The sequence below is a fragment of the Ambystoma mexicanum genome, chromosome 5q, assembly GCF_040938575.1.
Source record: "Ambystoma mexicanum isolate Mex_15411 chromosome 5q, UKY_AmexF1_1, whole genome shotgun sequence".
Lineage (NCBI taxonomy): Eukaryota > Metazoa > Chordata > Amphibia > Caudata > Ambystomatidae > Ambystoma > Ambystoma mexicanum.
In genome coordinates this window covers 257,084,266-257,099,961 of record NC_090933.1, presented here as the reverse complement: position 1 = coordinate 257,099,961, position 15,696 = coordinate 257,084,266, and positions in this window count along the sequence as shown.

Here is a 15,696-nt window from a genome sequence, read left to right as displayed (position 1 = left end):
TCTAAGTCCTAAGTTCCTTTCTGTGGTGGTGCGAGGGTGACTGGAAGGTAGCAGTGTCTGAGAGTCGTTTAAATCTAGGTAAGGTACTTGGTTGTTGTGTCTGGGTAGGGCTGGCATGTTAGGTAGGTGTGGAGCCATCTTGGTCGGAAATGTGTTATTGAGGCTGATCATGAAGTAGGCAAGCAAGATGGAGGTGAGTAGATACATGCTAAATGGTGGGGTCGAGAGTGTTATGGAGCGCTAAATAATACCTGAATTGGGGTGGCAGCACGTGGATGGGATGGTCTATGTAGCCCCTAGATAAGGGTAGTTGATGAGGCTGTGATGCCGGGGGTCTGGCAGACGGTAGACACTGGCACGTAACAGGCATGAAACAGGCACTAGCCTTTTTTCAATAGTGTGGTCTAAGTACGACCATAGGGCACAACACAGTAGTGTGGTCTAAATACGACCATAAGGCACAACACAGTAGTGTGGTCTAAATACGACCATAAGGCACAACACAGTAGTGTGGTCTAAATACGACCATAAGGCACAACACAGTAGTGTGGTCTAAATACGACCATAAGGCACAACACAGTAGTGTGGTCTAAATACGACCATAAGGCACAACACAGTAGTGTGGTCTAAATAGGACCATAAGGCACAACACAGTAGTGTGGTCACTATGCAACCAAAGGGTATGTGACTAGTAGTAGAGACCATAGACCCATCTGAGTGGGGGTGGCTAAGAGTCCGTGCATGCAGTAATGTCCCGGTACTTGCAGGTACTTACAGTGCGTTCTCCTTATGCGAGAGGGTTCTGGTTTACTTTTCTTTTTCTGTTTTTAAAAAAGTTATAATTTTTTGTGGCACTGTCTTTTTAGTGTTGTCATTTTTGTGATTTTACATTTTCCTCTCCATTTGGACATTTCAACATGTCTAACCATGAGAACAGAATCAGCAGCGATGACACTGTCATCTGTTTCCCCAATCCATTACCACTCAGGAAGAAAGCCACACAAATAAAAAGCCCTGGAGACAGTTGGAGATACTTTAAGGTCAAAGAACAGTGCTCTAAAGTGGAGGTCGGAGAATGTACAGTGCACATTGTGCATGAAGACTCAAAGACGTGGACCAACAAATGTGCCGTCACAAAGCCTTGGAACATCTGTGATGATAAATCATCTAATGAGAGTGTATTGGGATGATGTGGATGACACATATCGTAAATCACACAAACTTCACAAATCTAAAATGCATGGCAATGCAATTTCCTAGCTCTGAATCGTAGTAAGATAGAGTTGTTGGTAGTAGGTAGCACAAAGGGGCTTAATAACCTAAATCAAGCCTATAGTGCCTTTAAACTGGGTGATGACATTATCTCTCCTTTACCCAAAACAAAAATACTAGGAGTAACATTGGACCCGACATTAAGTATGAAGGCACATGTTTCAACAGTGGTGGTGGGGGTATTATATTACGTCAAACTGCTGGTCCATTTGAGGCCCATGATCCCCCATGAAAGTGCTGAGACAATTGCTAGGGCAATAATCGGTGCTAAATTGGATTACTGCTGCAGCCTTCTGTTGGGCATCAGTCAACGAGAATTGCACAGACTACAGGTTGCACAGAATTGGGCAGTCAGAGTAGTACTTAGACTCCCCAGGCATAGCCATGTAACCAAGGCTAGACGTTCCCTTCACGGGCTTCCCATTGAATCCCGGATTAACTTCACAGTGCTAGTTATTGTTTTTAAATGCAGGCTACAAATAATGCTGGCTTACCTAGAAGAGCACATAAAAGAGAATTGTAAACAAAGAACTCTTAGATCAGGATCCCTAAACTTGATTTTACAGCCAAGATGTAAGACATCAAAGGCGGAAAACAGAGCATTCAATGTGAAGGCCCCTTCCCTTTGGAACAAACTTCCTGTAGGACTGAAGAGTCACAATTCTCTTCAAGCTTTTAAGAAGGAATTGAAGACCCTCCTATTCACCTGATATTTTTGTGCCACGGACGCTTCCAACTGCACCCGTATTTGTCTGGGAATCCAGTAAATCTTTTTTAAAGGCTTTTGACCTTCCTTTCTCTTTTGCCCTTTCTGTTCGGTATTGTCTGTCCTTTTTGTAGTCTGCGCCTTTATGCCTGAGGGCCAATAGTGTGTATAGCAAATGTAATGTAATGTAATGTAATGGGGCTTGTGCCTTACGTGCACGGAAATCAGCACCATGTCCAGCATCTGATTCCACCAGTACATCACCAACACTCAATTGACCCTCGACTTCAGCAGCAGTGTCATCTCAACATGTTCCAATTTTGCCAGCTCCCGATGTCTCAGTTATGAGAGTCCTGTGTGATCTATGCCACGAAAGGGTAGCTGTGGGAGGTGCCACAACTAAGAATTGGGAAAAAAGTTAATCGCTGTACACCAGATTGATTGTAATCCTTAGTTGTTTTTTTAAGCATCATATCCCCCCTTTTTCAGATTGTTTCTTTTAAAAAAAATAAAAATAATAATACAGTTTCCATTCCCTTTATTATATGCTTCATTCTTATGTGTTTTCCTTCCCTGTTCCACCCCCCCATTTCCTTTTCCCAAAACAGCCATTTAAATGTCCACTGTCTAAGTTACAAATCTAAAACAGATATAATTAAACACAGAATGCAAACATATTACAATATCTATTGTAATTTAGTTTGTGCAGTTTGATTGCCAACCCCCCTCCAAAATGTTTAATTTTAGCCAGGATTACAATGTTGCGGGTAAGCTGGTAAGCAGGTGTTCACGGGCAGAATCAGCCCAGTCATTGCTCACCTTATCCAAGCCAACAAATCCCTGCATCTCATTGGTTGGTGCTTCAGTCATGACTAAATATATATATAAAACCCATTTACAAATCTTTCTGTAGGTATATGTGGATTGTACATATATATTATATTTAAAACTGGCTTACCCCATACCTTTTGTATATTGTCACCTTTTATGTTTAATAAAAATAATTCTGAAACAGAATTAAATGTATTTTAAAATGAAATAGAAAGGCAAATCTTGATTTTTCATAATTGTACTAAGTGAATACTAAGCATTCCTAGTACAGAACCTATAAAGGTGTATAAAGGTTGTATTTATTAATCATGCTATAGAGGAAAATACTGTCTCATTGGAGCATTGGAGAGGAAAGAAAATCTCTTTTACATATGTAAAATATATAACTCTTAACAATTGTTTAAATAACCATTATGTCAAAAAAAGCTTAAAACAATAAGTTTCAAAGAGGAGTGGTATCAATTGTCTACTATAGATAAAAGAAAAACGTTTTGATTATCATAACTACACTAACCAATTAGACTACTACGAACTTGGTTTTGTATCAGCAAATTATAAATAGAATTGACCAAAATGTTAATAGTTTGTGCACCTACCTCATTTTACTACACTGAATCTGTGTTTCAATTCTGAACACAAATTATTAAATATTAAATGATGAAAGATTTGCAGACTAATTTATGCAAACTTAACCAGGAAACCAAAACATATAACCTAAGTATGTCTTCAGTTTTAAAAATAAATGTATGAAGAAAATCGTAACATTATTTTGAGTATAATTTTTTTAAAGTCTAGTCATACCACTATTTCAAATAATAGGTAGAAAATAAAAAGGTTGTGTGTGTGGAAATGTGTCAAAGGCATGGTCTAGTAAAAAATGTTATTGTCCTTACGGGTCGGCCATGTTTTTTCAAGCCTAAGTGGCTCGATTTTAGAAAACTTTCCTATAGACCTTACCCGAGTTTTCATCCATTAAACGCACGTAAAAACAGGCACCAGGGAACCGCCATTTTGTGATAACCCTATCACTTGCCGCATCGCCCTGGCTGACCTGCTTCTGCAGCACTAAATCAATTCCCCCGCCCCTGAGCCTGTCATCAGCAGACTCGTACTGCCCATTTCCCAACGCCAAAGCATGTCTTGTGTCAACATTCGCTGCGCTTCAGCTAATGACGTGTCGCCATGGAAATGGCAGGACGCCTCTTTCCTCAATAAGTATAAACAGACCGTTTCACAACACACAGCAGCAGATTTTCGATTCCATTCCTCTCTGTGTGTTACTTAGAGTATTTTGTGACTCGTTTCTGTGCTCTTGTCAGCTACCTTCGCCGCTTGTAGCCCGTGTGAACACCTGTACCATCTCGGTAAATTATTTTACTTTGTTTACCACACAATGGCTACAATAATGCCCTACATGTACGAGCCCGAGTATACCGAGGAGAAACTACTGGAAAGGGAAGCACGCGAAAACTATGGGGATTCGGACGGCAGTTGGCAGGACGAATCAACAGATGAAGAGCCTGGGCCTAGTCGCATGGACGGTGTCTCCACCTGGTGCACGTGCAATCGGTGCGAGCTAATGCCAACCGAGGAGGAGAACTGCTGCTGCTGAGAAAACCCGGGATGCCTGGCCTACATTTCGGAAGGCAAGCCACGACCGCAATGCATCACCGAGCTGCCAGACTTCAGGGCAGCCTGCCTCACACGGGGCGTGTTGAGAATAATGATGGTGCGTATGCACGAACTTCGCGCAACTGTTCGTCCTCGTAATCCGAGTAACGAGTAAGTATACTCTGCTTGTCATGCCACTCCTATTTCATGTTCTTCTACTATATCCAAAATTACATCTACATATCATTGTAACGCATGTAAGTCGTTCAATAGTGTGCATTGTCTAGATAGCATTTGTCCGTGCAGAATGCCATTAGTTACAAGAATTGTCATTGACAACAAACGTTTATTAAACTTATCTTGGTCATTTAAAAACAGTTTGTTTCATTCCTTTTCACAGGTGGTACAGGCTGGTGGCCTATCGTTCCTTTACATGGTGGCTCCACGGGAGGCTTGGACACCGCGTTCGAAAGAGTGATACCCGCCTGTGCGTTTGTGCCATAAGAGAAATGTTCCCGAGTGACAGCAGTCAGTACAGGGGATTTTCTCTCGCTGTGCTGCAACCTGACCTGTATAATCTTTAAAGTCTTGTATTTTTGTGTCATGAAAATAAGATACAAAATAAAACACCACATATATTTTAACAACGGTTGTTTCGATTTTTTTAAATGAATCAAGTGTGTCTCCATTCAAGGATGGACGTCAGACATCTGTGCTCCGAATGGGTGAAGGTCTGGTCGCTGTGAAGCAGGGTAAAGTCACTATCTAAGCTAACATAAAATATTCTCGATAATGCATGCACTAAATAACACTTGTTCAAAGTCTTTCAGTAGGTTATGTCTCTATAAAAGTCACACATATATATATCTATACTAACAATTAACATTGGATTATACAGGCCTTAGGTTAAGGGTCTTGACCACTGTAATACACTGGTTGAAGTGTGGGTCTGTGCTCACAAGAATCCCTGGTATGTGGCATTTGTTATTGATAAGCAACAATATATTGCAGTAGGGGTCTAATGTTAATTGGGGATCTGCGAGGTGGGCATCATGTCGTGGTCAGTGGTCTGGCACTTGAAGAGAATACCTTGCAGGTACACAGGGTCACAATGGCAGTAAGTTTCCACTGGCGAGGGTGTGTGGGCAAGGACACGTTTATGGAGATGAACGAGCGATGTGCTTAGTTCAGGCTGGTTCACATGCAGGACAGTGATCTCAGAGGAAGAGTCATGCTCAGTGGTCCCATCTACGCGATTGTCAACCAAAGTTATCACATAAGGGCATTGGGTGAACCCACTACTGGAGGCACTTGGTCCGAGTTTCTACTGAGAAGTAAAGCATGAGAGGGGCCATCGAGAGGGGCCTGATGGCCCCTCATTCCCACACACTTATCTGCACACCCACCGGCCCATCCATCCACCCCCCCCTATCAAAGGCAGTTCGCACCCGGGGATGAGCGCTGGCATGTGGGGCTATCTTGGGCGCGAACGGCTAAGGTGCCAAACAACATGTACACTTCAAAAGGTATCTTACGCCCAGGGGCCATCGTTCACATGGTCTCCTCAGACCCCGTGTCTCCATGCATGCCTCCCCTGAGGCAGGCCGCCCCCTTGCAATCCACATAAGTGTGTCTCCATTCAGCAGTCTTCCTGTGCCTTATCTGCACGCCCCAGGCCCATCCAGCCCACCCCCCTCTATCAAAGGCGGTTCGCGCCAGTGGAGGCGCGCTGTCAGGGGCGCGAAAGGCCAAGGTGACAAACTACATGTACACTTCAAAAGGTATCCCACGCCAAGGGCCATCGTTCACATGGTCTCCTCAGACCCCGTGTCTCCAGGCAGGCCTCCCCCGAGGTAGGCCGCCCCCCTGCAATCCACATAAGTGTGTCTCCATTCAGCAGTCTTCCTGTGCATTATCTGCACGCCCCAGGCCCATCCAGCCCACCCCCCTCTATCAAAGGCGGTTCGCGCCAGTGGATGCGCTCTGTCAGGGGCGCGAAAGGCCAAAGTGCCAAACAACATGTACACTTCAAAAGGTATCTTACGCCCAGGGGCCATCGTTCACATGGTCTCCTCAGACCCTGTGTCTCCATGCATGCCTCACCTGATGCAGGCCGTCCCCCTGCAATCCACATAAGTGTGTCTCCATTCAGCAGTCTTCCTGTGCCTTATCTGTACGCCCCAGGCCCATCCAGCCCACCCCCCTCTATCAAAGGCGGTTCGCGCCAGTGGATGCGCGCTGTCAGGGGTGCGAAAGGCCAAGGTGACAAACTACATGTATACTTCAAAAGGTATCCCACGCCAAGGGGCCATCGTTCACATGGTCTCCTCAGACCCCATGTCTCCAGGCAGGCCTCCCCCGAGGTAGGCCGCCCCCCTGCAATCCACATAAGTGTGTCTCCATTCAGCAGTCTTCCTGTGCCTTATCTGCACGCCCCAGGCCCATCCAGCCCACCCCACTCTATCAAAGGCGGTTCACGCCAGTGGATGCGCGCTGTCAGGGGCGCGAAAGGCCAAGGTGCCAAACTACATGTACACTTCAAAAGGTATCCCACACCAAGGGGCCATCGGTCACATGGCCTCCTCAGACCCCGTGTCTCCAGCCAGGCCTCCCCTTGAAGCAGGCCGCCCCCCTAATACCACGACATACATACGTCATTCATTCACAAACACACCCCTGTTTCTAATACTTTATAAACCACTTGATATGTCTCATGAGAACATCTTTGGGCTTTGCAAGTCAACTCCTGAACGTGCTACCTGGCAACCACTGAGATCTACGCTAATCTACTCGTCGTTGTGCTATCCGTGAACTTCTGTGACCGCTTAGAGCAAACCCATCAGTGTGCTACCTGTGGCCACCCACCTATTCTCCTGCAACATACTGCTCTGCTTGCTGAATCCAACTGTTTGTTGGTCAAGGTAAGGCCATGTATCCTAGTCATATTTCGCAGATTTTTAAATTTCTATCTATTTGCGAGTAGAGTACACAATAGTGCTATGTTCATTGGTCTCATTGCTATTGACTTGAGTTTCCATTGCTATGCTATCAATAGATCTATTTATTTTCATCTTTGTCTACTGTCATCGAATTGCATCCTTCGGGGGTCCAGTCTATAATGTAAGCATGTTTCCTTCTCGTGCAAGACAGAACATCCAAGGGACGAGTCACATGTTCAGATTTTAGTCACATCATTTATACATTTCTGCAACTTATGCAAATACTTAGCCGCACATAATGAACTGGTATAGTTCCTGCAACCAAAACAAACCTTGCATTGATCATTGTATGATTCATTTACTTTTGTATCAAATCTTTATTCATGAAGATTGTATAATAATGTCGATATTTACTTTTCAGATTTATCAACAATGCCTGCCTGTTCGATTAGCGGTTGCCCTTCGAAGACCCATGCGAAATCTGAAGGCACTACAATGCATGTATTCCCAAAAACTGTTGATCGAATAAGAGAATGGGTCAGACATTGCGGATATCCACTGGATGAGCTGGAAAGTAGAGTCCAACAAGTCTTACAGGACAAGAGGGGTGATCGATACCGCATCTGCAGCCGGCACTTTTCCTTGGACATGTACACAACATCTTGGGTAACAAAGAAGAATAAACGGCGAACGACACGGAAATTGATCTAAAACGCTATTCCCACTCTATTTGTCCACATTCCGCCACTGGTGAGTCAAGTGTCCGGATTTAGCTTTAGGCTTTGCGGTAGTGTGTAGGTAGCCGAATGGATTAATTGATATTGTAGGTGTTCTATCCCTTGTAGTAATTTCGATATTGATATGAGTGTATAGTTTTTTGAATAATGACATTTATCATATATTCTTTTTCGATTTCATAACCCACAAACGCAATGTATATATATATATGGGAACAGGGAACTGTGCTGTATTGAGCATTTTTCAAGTATTCTGTCGCCTTACATGGCTATTTTTAATATTGGCATTTCATTATCAATCATTAATTTACCTTTACAACTTCTTGATTATCCCTTGAATCTGAAGCAAGAACATTCTACATCCTTGACATGGTCGCAGTTATCAACCACTTCTAGCGCGTATCAGGTAATCTTACTAGGCTAATCCGCTACATACTTGTTTTATGCATGTCAAGTAATAGTTTTATTCTATCGTGTAATTATTTTACCGAATGTTTGGTTAGTGCTTTCCAATTGATATACACCTTAGTTATCGTCCACTGGTGTTTGTTTTCAGTTATAATTAGTGTTATCCATACTAATGCAAGTACTGTCTTTCAGGGAGATGCTGAAGCGTCCGCCACATCTACAACATTTCTAGATGTTCTTCACCAGCAGGAGGTATGGATACTGACAGCTCCATCGAGCGTCATCATCAGAGCTGGAATTCTTGTTGTTTGATTGTTCTACACAATGTTTCATTCGTGGTTAGCCATTGATATGTACCTGGGCTGTCCACCCCAGGTGTGTGTTATGTTTTCACTATTGTAACCCTCACTAATGCAAGTACTATGTTTCAGGCAGTTGATGGAGTGTCAACCCCTGCACTTGATGCAGAGCCTGACATTCAAGTAATTCCAGGGGAAGTGGAAGCGGGACCATGCGTATACGAATCGGCGCAACAGCTTTCGGAAGTGCGCACTACATTTGCAACATCCATAGATATTCTTCAGCAGCACGAGGTATAGATACTGACAGCTCCAACATGCATGATCATATAACGTGATTCCATTTGCTATACTTTCTTCCCTATTAACGCAAGTGCTGTGTTTCAGGGAGACGGCGAAGCTTCCACTACAATCACAACATCCAATTTAGATGATGCAGATGTAAATAAATCGGAGAAATAAGTCGATGAAATGTGATCATATTTAGATTTTCCTTGATTCTTTTAGACAATGCATCATTTGTGGTTATCTCTTTATATGTACCTGTGCGTTCGACCCCAAGTGCGTGTTATGTTTCCAATATTGAAAATCATAATAATGCAAGTACTGTGTTTCAGGGAGATGACGGAGCTTCCACTACAATCACAACATCCCATTTTGATGATGCAGATGTAAAGGAATCGGAGAAATAAGTCGATGAAACCTGCATACTTATATTTTCCTTGATTGTTTTAGACAATGCATCATTTGTGGTTATCTCTTTATTTGTACCTGTGCCGTCGACCCCAAGTGTGTGTTATGTTTCCAATATTGAAAACCATACTAATGCAAGTACTGTGTTTCAGGGAGATGCGGATGCCTCCTCTCCAATACAAGCATTCATGGCAGTCCATGCAGAGCCGGAGGTATGGATACTGACAGCTCCATCGAAATAGATCATCACTGGTCGAATACTTGTCGTTTGATTGTTGCACACAATGTTTAAATCGTGTTTGGCTATTGAAATGTACCTGTGTGTTCGTCCTCACGTGTGTTTTATGCTAACAATATTTTGATACATAGTAATGAAAGAACTATGTTTCAGGGAGACGATGGAGCCTCATTCCGTGCTGTCTATGCGGATACAGAAAATATAGTCGTTGCAGCGCAAGAGGAAGGGAGGACATGCGGAAACGAATCAGAGCTACAGCGTGCAGATGTTGAAGGTCGAGTCAAAAAAGTTGCAAAGAAAAAAAAACAAAAAAAGGTTAGTTACAAACAGTTCATAATTTTAAAAAAATGTGTGTGCTGGGGACTATTTTATGTTTTTTTTTCAGTCAATTGGACTACACTTTATCTTGTGTTTAACCTGAACATCCCTTTTCCGATCTCTCCTCCACTTACCCGTGGGTGTCAGAACTATACATACACAGACAGTGAAGCGAATGAGAGATGTTGCTTGCCAGACCATGTACACTATGGAGGAACTATTAATTGAGGCGAGGCGTGTTCAGGCTCAAGATTCTCATGTCCAATGGCCAGAACATGAATTAACTGTGTTTGGAGACTACAGCAAAGTTACATTGGACCATTGCTACATTGCGACCGCACCACCACAAGAAGATGTTATTGAATGTATTGAAGATAGCTCTGAAGTAGTTTCAGATCAATTCACACAATCTACACCCGCCAAAAATTTGCCGCCCAAAAACCTGTCGACATTGTTGTGTTCTCCCATCAATGTTGAAGTAATAGATGTCGAAATGACAGAGAATGAACCAGCCGCAGCATCCATAGACGCATCAGAACTTGATATCAGCGATATTACTTTCCAATGTGTTGAAATCTCCACAACGTCACAGGCCGAAACAACGTTGACGCAGGATGACAGTCTAATGAAAGAGAGCAAATACATTGTATTCGACAGTTGTTTGATGGAAATTATAAGTATGCTGAAATGTGTGCATTCCATTAGAGGGAAAGTATGTGGGAAGCCATTGATTAATGTGACTCGTCAAATAAAAGGCAGTAACGTCAAAATAAATGCCGCCTGTAGATTAAATCATAGGTCCTCATGGTCTGCACAACCGATGCTGGGGAAACTGCCAGCAGGCAATCTACTGTGTGCAGCTGCATCACTTTTTAGTGGCTCCAGTTTTAGAATGTTAGAGGCTTTCTTTCAGTTTGTGGGACTCCATTTCATTTCTAAAGCGCTGTACTACATATACCAACGTGATTATCTGTTTCCGGCCATTAGTGATGCTTGGACAATTGAACAATTGTCTCTAGCAAGTACATTCAAAGGCAAACGATTCAGGCTAGCCGGCGATGGACAGTGCGACAGCCCTGGATTTTCTGCCAAGTACTGCACCTACCACTTTCAGGACATGGGTAGTAAGAAAATTGTGAGTTCGGTGGTCGTGCAGGTAACACAATGTACATCGTCAGTGGCCATGGAGAAACTAGGATTTATAAAATCAGTGGAATATCTACAATTAAGGGGAATGCACATCGACCTCATAGCCACGGACAGACACGCTTCAATTGCCAAGAGAATGAGAGAGCAGTTCCCACATATTAATCATCAATTTGACGTATGGCATCTTGCTAAATCAATCAGTAAGAAAATCTCGGCTGCAGGAAAAAAAAAGGTTTTGAAAGTATTCTGCAGTGGTCCCATTCTATCACCAACCATCTTTGGTGGAGCTCAAAAACTTGTGAAGGGTCAGTGGAAATACTACTTGAAAAATGGCAGTCACTGATGCACCACTGTACCAATGTTCACCGCTGGACAGCAAATCAACATTTCCATCAATGTGAACATGGCCCTTGTGTCTCCCCAGAGGAGGCACGGAAGAAGAAGTGGTTGATTCCATCTTCACCGACACACAAAGCCATTGAGAAGATTGTTTTCGACAAAACTCTATCAAGAGATTTGGGAGGACTGACAGAATTCTGTCACACAGGAGATTTGGAGGTGTTCCACAATATGTGCCTAAAGTACAGGCCAAAGCGCTTGCATTTTAGCTTTCGGGGCATGAAACATCGCACTCTACTAGCGGTCTTGGCCCATAACAGCTATGTCGGAGGTGAACAATCTAGGACTAGGGGTAAAGTAAGGACGCCTCGCTACACTAAGGTGTTTTCAAAACAAAGTAAGCAATGGGTGATCAAACCAGTCTACGATGAAATGCAGTTCGACTTTGTGAAAGGCCTTATTGTTGCTGTGTTAGAGAAGCACAGATATGGAATTTTGGACGTTTCTGTGCAGAGCAGTGATCCATTGCCACCGAACATTGCGACTGTGCCATGCCCACCCGAAGCACAGCTGGTTGTGAAGTACAAATCCCGGTTTAAATAATTGCAATACGATTGTCTTTTTGTAAATAAATGTTATTGTACAGTGTACCTGTAACCCTAACCCCTACCTTCACCATCATGGGTGGCGAACAAGCTGGGTGTCATCTTTGAATTCTCTCTATTCACCTCATATATGTGTACGTATATATTTTTCTCATGTCTCATCTCATGTAAATGTAAATGCTGCGCACTGTTGCGCACTGTTAACGGAGGGGAGGCTTGCGTATTGCAAATAATAAAACAAACAAACAAACAATAAATCTCACTTTTAACTCAACTCCTGTGGTACTTTATACTTTCCCTGACCTTCCGCCAAAAATTAAATGTCTCAATTTGGGCTGCAAAGCTCGCAGACAACGGGGCCAAAATTGGGGCACTTAGAACGCGCCAAGGGGGGGGCGTGGCATTTGGGAGAGAAGCCAGTTCGCATTTACACATTGAGGCGCACTACATAGAGGGATTCTAAACTTCAAGTTCTCACAGATGCCTATACTACGTGATGTTGCAAATAAAGAATGCGAAGGACAGCGGCTTTGATTTTCAGCTCGCGCCCAGATGAGGCCTACAAGTCGCACTGGAATTATAAGGGTATATTGTTTTTTGACCTTGAGACAGGGACCATGCCGAAAGAACCACATTTGAAGGGGGTGCGCAATAACGTAAGAGACGATAAGGCAGAAAATTCAGAAACTAGACCGAGTTTCATTTTAGTTCAGTGTACGAAAAATCGTTGTCAAGAGCACGGTCCGTTTTACAGACTGCATTACGAAGAGACACAATGGAAATTTCAAATATAATGTAAGTAAATCTTTACACGCTTTTATACCGGAATGAAGATTTAATGAATGGATGCATGAATAAATGAATGAATGAAGAGCTAGGAAAAGCAAGGAAAACGTGTTCGTAGTGGGCACATGGGCATGCAGGTCCACTGGTCTCACCGATCTCGGTCCTTGGCCCAGCCTCTTTTCCCTGCACTGCCTACTTGCACTACGGGACTGTCTCTGTATCCTTCAGCCCCTTCTCCCGGCATTTACCTTGCTCTTGCCACCAGATGGCCCTATTATTTAATTTGTATTCAACTAACCATGTAGAGCACCCTCCCCCCTTCCCCATGCGCGATCAGAAAGACACCTGGCCTAGTAGGATCGTTGTCTGTCTGCCCTTGTTCCCCACCTGCCTCGTCGCGCCTTGAAACACTTGAGTATAGGCGCGTTACAAATGCCATATCATATATCATATCATTCCTCACACATGTAGACTAACTGTCATTTATCATTGTGTGTTGGCCTCGATTTATTTTGTTACTTTTCGCATTGATTTTAGAGCCAAACATACTCCATTTAACTATCCTTGCAAGCAAATATGTTCTGATCGGCTGTAATAAATAAAATGAGTAATATTAATGAAGATCGGCTGGACGAGACTAATTATAATTTTTTTGTTTTTATAACAGGTATTTGCTCCCCTTCTGCTACTGCCATCGGTTTGAGACACCAGCAGACGGTTTCTTCGTGAGACACTTGCAGCTTCGTGTGAACAACTGGAGCACACTGACAATTTTATGGGACAATCGCCAAGGGCCCACATGCCCTTACGCTGTACTAGTGGCTAGAAGCAACATATCAACCTTTACGATGGACTAGTGCCTAGTTGATGGAACAGCCTTGCAGTTCACTGTGCTTCCAAAGTGCTTCTTTTAATGAAAAGCAACACCCTGTGTACCATTGCGGATACAGATAAAAGAAAATAAATGGCTTTCAGAGTTCATATGGCAATTGCTGAATATTCTCTAAACATTTAATGTCAAATAAATGTACTTTACCAAATGTACCGTGTTGCTGTTTGATTTTAAAGTACAGTTTCATATTCCGAATTGTGGCGCGCTGTGTTGTGAGATGGTCTGTGCTGGTTTCCGGGTTCTGTGTGAAGTCGCGTAGAAGACGACTGGGCGCGTTTGCCTACGCAGCACAGTAATGTCACGGAGAGAGGCGGGGAATATGAATGTTTTGATAATGTCAGGCTTAGGGGTGGGGGAATTGATTTAGTGCCGCAAAAGCAGGTCAGCCAGGGCGATGCGGCAAGTGATAGGATTATCACAAAATGGCGGCTCCCTGGTGCCTGTTTTCGCGTGCGTTTAATGGACGAAAACTCGGGTAAGGTCCATAGAATAGTTTTCTAAAATCGAGCCACTTAGGCTTAAAAAAACATGGCCGACCCGTAGGGACAATAAAAAAATTTACTAGACCATGCCTTTAATGCTTAACAAAAGCTACACTAAGAACCTAACAAATATAATTTCCATACTTCTTGTGAAATCTGTGTGCATCCTCTGTTTGGCCACATCCACAAATAAGAAGTTAATAATGATATGTTAAAAAATCTAAAGATCATATTTATTTTCACAGGCACTTTTGTGCAGTGTGGAAAACATTTTTTATGAAATCAAAATTCATTTTTAAATATAATCATTATCATTATAATACTTCTTTTAAAATTGTTGTGCAGCCCTTTTTTGGCCAACTACACATTTAAAAAGCTAATGGGCCTCATTACGACCCAGGCGGTAAGTTACCGCCTGTGTCGTACCTTTACCACCATGGCGTAAACTACGTTTACACCATGGTGGTTGGCGGACTTACCGCCCCATTCCGAGGTGAGTGGGGCTGTAAGTCCCCATTAACCCATTTACCCTTCCCCATTCCCATTTTTGCCCCATAGGGCATAATGGGAGTGGGGAAGGCATTATTACGCCACCGTAAATTACGGTGGCGTAATTAACAACAAGGTCCCTTAGCGCCATGGATTTTAACACCTGCTAAAAGCAGGTGTTAAAACCTCCATGGCGCTAAGGGACCTCGGAATCAGGCGTTAAGGGTCGGCGCCGTTTACGGCGCCGTTAACCCCTTAACGCCTGATTCGTAATGAGGCCCAATGACAATGCTGTATAAAGTACTATAAAGAAATGTCCATGGTGTAATGACACAATTCAGTGCACAACTTTTCCGAAAGTGTCCACACTGCAAATTGCAGATCTTTGAACATTGAACAAACTAACACTTAAACTAGGCTATTTTAGTTTTTTAATTGAATTGGAATACTTTCTCAAAATGATGTGTGCATCCTTATTCTGGCCACCTACACACAAAACAAGTAACAGTATATTGAAATCCTTCCTTGAAACTCTTATTAGCAGTTAGATATCATTTATTTTAGAAACATTGGGCCTCATTACGACCCAGGCGCTAATGGGTTAACGTCGCCGTAAAAGGCTGCGGCGCCGTTAACCTATTAGCGCCTAATTACGAGGTCCCTTTGCGGGACCCGACCTTAACGGCTGGTGTAGACCAGCCGTTAAAGTAGGGACCCGCAAAGGGACCTTGGTGCTAATTACGGTGCCGCAATTTGCGGCACCGTATTTATCGCCTTCCACATTCCCATTGAGCCCTTTGGGGCAAAAACAGGAATGGGGAAGGGCCATGGAGGAAGGGGGAATTACCGCCCCGCCAACCTTGTAATGGGGTGCTAATTCCCCCTTTCTCCATGGCGGAGTC